At 36.2% G+C, this 7,790-nt stretch overlaps 1 non-coding gene across 1 annotated transcript; it reads left to right on the forward strand.

Annotated features, from left to right (window-relative positions):
• The first annotated feature begins 301 nt into the window (after positions 1-301).
• Positions 302-408, forward strand: LOC121477213. The gene has a single exon (XR_005984142.1). It is a non-coding gene; the product is annotated as a U6 spliceosomal RNA (small nuclear RNA).
• The last annotated feature ends 7,382 nt before the right edge of the window (positions 409-7,790 follow it).

Here is a 7,790-nt window from a genome sequence, read left to right on the forward strand (position 1 = left end):
CAGGACTAAAAGAACTGGAAAAATGACCCTCTCATTTTCTCTTTTTTACACATCATTGGCTTTGAATCTGAGCATCTCCAATTTCATCCTCAGTGTTTCTCCTTAGAGAAATAAGTCCATCAGCTGCTCTGTCTGTCTCTGCCAATCGTTCAACTGATGAGCTTTCCTTCTTCTTTTCTCTACTTTTGACAATATAATAAAACTCTTTTCTGACCCCTCATCTCTTTATCAAATAAAGCCAACTATAAGTGGACTATTAAACTCAGCTCACCCAAACAGCATTGTATAAAATAAAAAACAAGCACTCACTATAGCAGTCCATATACTAAAATTGTAACCACACAGAGAAGAGAAGCATGACCCCTGAACAAAGATGACATGCAGATTTGTGAATAGTTCCATATTAAGATTTTTTTAAGTTGAAAAATTGAACACTGATTTATTTTTGAATAAAAACTCCATCTGTGACTTTGGGTTTCAGCTACAACATGAAAAGAACTTGGATATTAGCACTCTTGTACTTACACCAAGAAAAGAAATTGAATAAATTGAAGTTCAGTGATTTTCTTAGGCTCATGAGAGATTTCTGATTCCCATGGCACTTGACCACCCCAAAATTCAGAGATTGCAATTAAAGAGAATCACATTAGAGATACACTTACCTAGAGCAGATGCTACTGGAACCATAAACTGGTAGGACAATTTAAATAGTAACTTTGGTGACTTGCTGCAGGCCAAGGGTGGATTAGCATGAGATGGGCAAACGGGTGGAGGCTGCATTGGTAGATGGGCCTCCATAATTTTGTGTGTTTCACCCTCAAGAACCCACTACATTTGAATAGTGAGGAGACAAGAAAAATTTCATAATCCTGGCAGGGCAGGAGAAATGTAACCACTCTGAAATACATCCAGATAATTCTGCAAAACAAAGGCCTACTTTTCCAAGAAAAGGACTTTATCAGAGCCTTATCCCACTTGGAAGGAGGACAATTTTACAGGGCAGGCCTATTTAGCCAAACTTGTTTCTTTTATTTTCTTTTTTATTGGAGTTCAATTTGCCAACATATAGCATAACACCCAGTGCTCATCCAATCAAGTGCCTGCCTCAGTGCCCGTTACCCAGTCACCCCCACCCCCTGCCCACCTCCCTTTCCACTACCCCTTGTTCATTTTCCAGAGTTAGGAATCTCTCATGTTCTGTCACCCTCACTAATATTTCCCATTCATTTTCTTTCCTGTTTCACCTATAATCCCTTTCACTATTTTTTTATATTCCCCGAATGAATGAGATCATATAATGTTTGTCCTTCTCTGATTGACTTACTTCACTCAGCTCAGCATAATACTCTACCTTCCATCCACAAAGAAGCAAATGGTAGATATTTGTCATTTCTAATGGCTGAGTAATATTCCATTGTATACATATACCACATCTTCTTTATCCTTTCATCTGTCGATGGACACCAAGGCTCCTTCCACAGTTTGGCTCTTCTGGACTTTGCTGCTATAAATATAGGGGTGCAGGTGTCCTGGCATTTCACTGCATCTGTATCTTTGGGGTAAATTCCTAGCAGTACAATTGCTGGGTCGTAGGGTAGCTCTATTTTTAACTCTTTGAGGAACCTCCACACAGTTTTCCAGAGTGGCTGTACACATTCCCACCAATAGTGCAAGAGGGTTCCCCTTTCTCTACATCCTCTCCAACATTGGCTGTTTCCTGTCTTGTTAATTTTCCCCATTCTCACTGGTGCGAGGTGGTATCTCATTTTGGTTTTGATTTGTATTTCCCTGATGGCAAGTGATGCGGAGCATTTTCTCAAGTGCTTGTTGGCCATGTCTATGTCCTGTTTGGTGAAATTTCTGTTCATGTCTTTTGCCCCTTTCATGATTGGATTGTTTGTTTCTTTGCTGTTGAGTTTATTAAGTTCTTTATAGATCTTGGATAGTAGCTCTTTTTCTGATAGTTCATTTGCAAATATCTTCTCCCATTCTGTAAGTTGTCTTTTAATTTTGTTGAGGTTTTCTTTTGCTGTGCAGAAGCTTTTTATTGTGATTAAGTACCAATAGATCATTTTTGCTTTTGTTTCCCTTGCCTTCATAGATGTATCTTGCAAGAAGTTGCTGTGGCCAAGTTCAAAAAGGGTGTTGCCTGTGTTCTCCTCTAGGATTTTGATGGATTCTTGTCTCACATTTAGATCTTTCATCCATTTTGAGTTTATCTTTGTGTATGGTGTAAAAGAATGGTCTAGTTTCATTCTTCTGCATGTGGCTGTCCAATTTTCCCAGTACCATTTATTGAAGAGACTGTCCTTTTCCCAGTGGATAGTCTTTCCTGCTTTGTCGAATGTTAGTTGACCGTAGAGTGAGGGCCCATTTCTGGGTTCTGTATTCTGTTCCATTGATCTATGTGTCTGTTTTTGCCCCAGTAGCACACTGGCATGATGATCACAGCTTTTAGTACAACTTGAAATTTGGCATTGCGATGCCCTTGACTCTGCTTTTCTTTTTCAACATTCCCCTGGCTATTTGTTTTTTTTTCTGATTCCACAGAAATCTTAAGGTGATTTGTTCCAACTTTCTGAAGAAAGTCCATAGTTTTTTGATAGATTGCATTAAGTGGTTAAATTGCCCTGGGCAGCATTGACATTTTCACAATATTAATTCTTCCAATCCATGAGCATGGAATATTTTTCCATCTCTTTGTGTCTTCCTCAATTTCTTTCAGAAGTGTTCTGGAGTTTTGAGGGTATAGATCCTTTACCTCTTTGGTTAGGTTTATTCCTAGGTATCTTTTGCTTTTGGGTGCAATTGTAAATTGGATTGACTCCTTAATTTCTCATTCTTCAGTTTCATTGTTAGTGTACAGAAATGCCACTGATTTCTGGGCATTGATTTTGTATCCTGCCACACTGCCAAATTGCTATATGAGTTTTAGCAATCTTGGGGTGGAGGTTCTTGGGTTTTCTATGTACAGTATCATGTCATCTGCAAAGAGGGAGAGTTTGACTCCTTTGCCAATTTGTATGCCTTTTACTTCTTTTTGTTGCCTGATTGCTGAGGGTAGGACTTGTAGTACTATGTTGAATAGCAGTGGTGGGAGTGGACATCCCTGTCTTGTTCCCGATCTTAGGGGAAAGCTCCCAGTGTTTCCCCACTGAGAATGACATTTTCTGTGGGCTTTTCATTAATGGCTTTTAAGATGCTGAGGAATGTTCCCTCTACCCCTACACTCTGAAGAGTTTTGATCAGTAATGGATGCTGTATTTTGTCAAATGCTTTCTCTGCATCTATTGAGAGGATCATATGGTTCTTGGTTTTTCTCTTGTTGATATGATCTATCACATTGATTACTGTACGAGTGTTGAACCAGCCTTGCATCCAAGGGATAAATCCCACTTGGTCATGGTGAATAATCTTCTTAAGGTACTGTAGGAGCCTATTGGCTAGTATCTTGTTGAAAATTTTTGCATCTGTGTTCATCAGGAATATTGGTCTATAAGTCTCTTTTTTGGTGGGGTCTTTGTCTGGTTTTGGAATTAAGGTGATGGCATAAAACGAGTTTGGAAGTATTCCATCCCTTTCTATCTTTTGGAACAGCTTTAGTAGAATAGGTATTGTTTCTTCTTTAAACGTTTAATAGAATTCCCCTGGGAAGCCATCTGGCCCTAGACTTTTGTGTTGTGGGAAGTTTTTGATGACTGTTTCAATTCCCTCCCTGGTTATCGGCCTGTTCAGGTTTTCTCTTTGTTCCTGTTCCAGTTTTGATAGTTTGTGGTTTTTCAGAAATGCATCCATTTCTTCTAGATTGCCTAATTTATTGGCTTATAGCTGCTCATAATAAGTTTTAAAAATCGTTTGTATTTCCTTGGTATTGATGGTGATCTATCCTTTCTCATTTATGATTTTATTAATTTGAGTCTTTTCTCTTTTTTTTAATAATGCTGGCTAATGGTTTATCTATCTTATTAATTCTTTCAAAGAACCAACTCCTGGTTTTGTTGATCTGTTTTCCAGTTCTTCTGGTCTCTATTTCATGGAGTTCTGCTTAAATCTTTATTAACTCTCTTCTTCTGCTGGGTGTAGGTTTTATTTGCTCTTCTTTCTCCAGTTCCTTTAGGTACAAGGTTAGCTTGTGTATTTGATTTTCTTTTCCCAATTTTTGAGGAATGCTTGTATTGCGATGTATTTCCCTTTCAGGACTGCTTTTGTTGTATCCCAAAGATTTTGAACAGTTGTATCTTCATTCTCATTAGTTTCCATGATTGTTTTTATTTTTTTTTCATGAATGTTTTTAATTCTTCTCTAATTTCCTCATTGACCCTTCCATCTTTTAGCAGGATACTCTTTAACCTCCACATGTTTGAGTTTCTTCCATATTTCTCTTGTGATTGAGTTCAAGTTTCAAAGTATTATGGTCTGAAAATATGCAGGGGACAATCCCAATCTTTTAGCATCTTTGAGACCTGATTTGTGTCCCAATATGTGGTCTATTCTGGAGAAAGTTCCATGTGCACTTGAGAAGAATGTGTATTCAGTTGCATTCGGATGTAAAGTTCTGCAACTATCTGCGAAATCCATCTGGTCCAGTGTATCATTTAAAGCTCTTGTTAGTCAAACTATTTCAAATAAGGAGAGTGAAAGTGGGAAGCTATGAAACACTTGTAAAGGTCAAGCTAGGAACAAAATTGTACTAAAACACTGAGATTTAATAGTAAGATTACAGATTGCTGCCCATTACTACAGTTTACCATTATATCAGCAGGGTTCTAGCATAATAACATTGAATTATAGCTAAAAAAGCCACAAGGCTCAGCCTGTATTTAGGGAGGTGTTTTTAGAAAAACCCAAGACAACAGGGGAGAGTAGAAAAAGGACATGAGGGAAATATGAAGCTTTGACAGCTATTACCATAGCAAATGAACCTGGCCCAACTCCTTACCAGATTAACATTAATCTTACACTGAAATAATATTTATTTGGCTTACTATTTATCAATTAACATGTCCAGTTTGCAACAAAAAATTATAAGGCATGCTAAAAAAAAATACAGTTTGAGAAGACAAAACAAGCATCAAACCAGATTCAGCTATGACATAGATGTTGGAATTACCAGACAGGGAAATTAAAATTACCATGACTTAATATGCTAAAACAGTAATTTTAAAAAGTAGACAGTGAGCAGGGCAGACAGGTACCAGAAGCAGAGAGATGGAAACTCAAAAAAAAAAAAAAAAAAAACTGAAGTGAAACACAGGAAACCAAAAATGCTTTTGCACAAATAAAAAAATAAGTCTTTGATGGACTCATTAGTAGGCTTGAAATGACCATGGAAAGAATCAGTGAGCTTGAAAAATATGTCAGTAGAAACACCCCATCTGAAATGCAAAGGGAAAAGAGAATGTAAAGAGTAAGAGTATATTCAAGAACCATGGAATAAGTTGTAAGATGTAGCATACATAATTGGCATTTCAGAAGGAGAAAAAAAGATAAAAATATGCAGAAGAAATATTTGAATAATAATGTCAGAGAACATTCCAAAATGAATGGGAGATTCAAACCATAGATCCAAGAAGCTCAGAGATCTTAAGCAGGATAGCTATCCAAAAAATATATAGGTAGGCAATATATCCTCTTCAAACTGCAGAAAACAGTGGATACAAAAAAAAAAAAACAGATTATAAAAATACCATTTCTTATAGGGTAAAATGGATAAGAATTGCAACGGACTTTTTTCAGAAGCCATACAAATAAGAAGAGAGTGAAGTAGTAAAATATTTAAATACAGAATTAAAAACAAACAAAAAAACCCCCAAAACGCCAAAAACCCACCAACTTAAAATTCTTTATAAACCAAAATTTCTTTTAAAGAGAAGGGGAAATAAAGACTTTTTCAGACCACTAAAATCTAAAGGAATTCATCATCACCAGACCTATCTTACAGTAAATGTTAGAAATTTTTTTGGGAGAAGAAAAAGTACATGGGACAGAAACACAGATCCATACAAAAAAAGAAAGATTGGATCCCAGAAGGAGTAAATTAAGGCAAATAAACCTTTTATTTTTCCTATTTTTAATGTGATAGATAAATTTTCAAGTAATGATAAAAATGTACTAGGTGATTATAGCCTATAATTAAATTAATGATGGCAATCTTCCAAAGACTGGGAAGGAAGAATTGACCATATTATAAGGTTTTGCATTACTCATGAAATACTATAGTGTTTTTGAAAGTGGACATTGATTAGTTGTAAATATATGTTGAAAATACTAGGGGCACCTGAGGGGGGCCCAGTTGGTTAAGTGTCTGCCTTTAACTTAGGTCATGATCTGGGGTTCCTTGGATCAAGCCCCATATTGAGCTTCCTGCTCAGCAGGGAGTCTGCTTCTCTCCCTTTCTCTCTCTCCCTTTCTCTCTCTCTGTCTCTCTTCCTCTGCTTCTTCCCACTATTTGTTCTTTCTCTCTCTCTCAAGTAAAATCTTTTTTTTTTTAAGATTTTCTTCATTTATTCATGAGAAACACACACACACACACACACACACAGAGGCACAGGCACAGGCACAGACAGAGGGAGAAGCAGGCTCCACACAGGGAGCTTGATGTGGGACTCAATCCGAGTCTCCAGGATCAGGCGTTGGGCTGAAGGCGGCACTAAACCACTGAGCCACCCAGTCTGTCCAGTAAAATCTTTAAAAAAAAATAGTTTTAAAAAGAAAATTCTAGGGCAATCACTAAAACAATTATATAATGAAATACAGTTGATATTCCAAGCTAGGGGATTAAAATAGAAATCAGATACTGCTGGTCATCCGACTTTGTGCTTTTATAAAGTTATTTTGTCCACTGTAGTTCTTTTGCATTTCTGTATGAATTTTTCAGTCAGCCTGTTAACAACAAACACTATGCTTTTGTTTCTAATGCATTGAATCTTTAGGTCATTTTGAGGAAAACTGATATCTTAATGTTAATCGTTTAAATTATCTCAAAATGTTTCCTAGTTTTAGTGTACAGGTTCTAGGTTATCTTTCTGTCAGACTCACCTCGAACATCTAATATTTGCAGTGCTTTTTGAAATGATATTATTTTGAATTTTAATTTATGATTGTTGATAATACAAAAAATATGATTGTTTTTTATATATTGAAAGCTTGTGATCTGTAGCCTGGATAAACTGAATTACAATTCTAGTACAATGTTTCTGTATGGTTTTAGCAGTGGGTCTTTTTAATAGATGCTCTTTTTTGGGTAGAATTGTTGAGAAAGTTTCCTTCTATTCTTAGATTACTGACAGTTTTTTTGTTTGTTTGTTTTGTTTTGTTTTGTTTTTTGTTTTGTTTAAACATGGTGTTGGATTTTCTCCAGTCCTTGTCTCACATCTATCAAGATGATCATATGAGTTTGTTTTTTATTCTATTAATTAGGTACAAAATAATAATTAGTGCCTGGGTTGGGATGAGTTAGGCAGAGCACTTGGGCATAAACTGAGATTGCTCCAGGGTCATGAAACATTGGCTACTTTTTTAAAATCAGCATGCTAGACTCTGCACTGAGCTTACTCCAGTACTGGACTTAATACTGACTGATTTTCAAATATTACAGAAATATTTTATTGCTGCAGTAAATTCAACTGGCCATGGATGTAGTCTTTTAAAATATGTTTTATTGTATTTATATTGTTAATATCTGGTAGGTATTATATATTATCTATCTATATAGATATATATCAGATATCTGACTGATTTAGGTACAAGGGTAATACTGGCTTCACAGAGTGAGTTGGGAAGTATTTGCT

This window comes from Vulpes lagopus, chromosome 16, assembly GCF_018345385.1.
Source record: "Vulpes lagopus strain Blue_001 chromosome 16, ASM1834538v1, whole genome shotgun sequence".
Classification (NCBI taxonomy): domain Eukaryota; kingdom Metazoa; phylum Chordata; class Mammalia; order Carnivora; family Canidae; genus Vulpes; species Vulpes lagopus.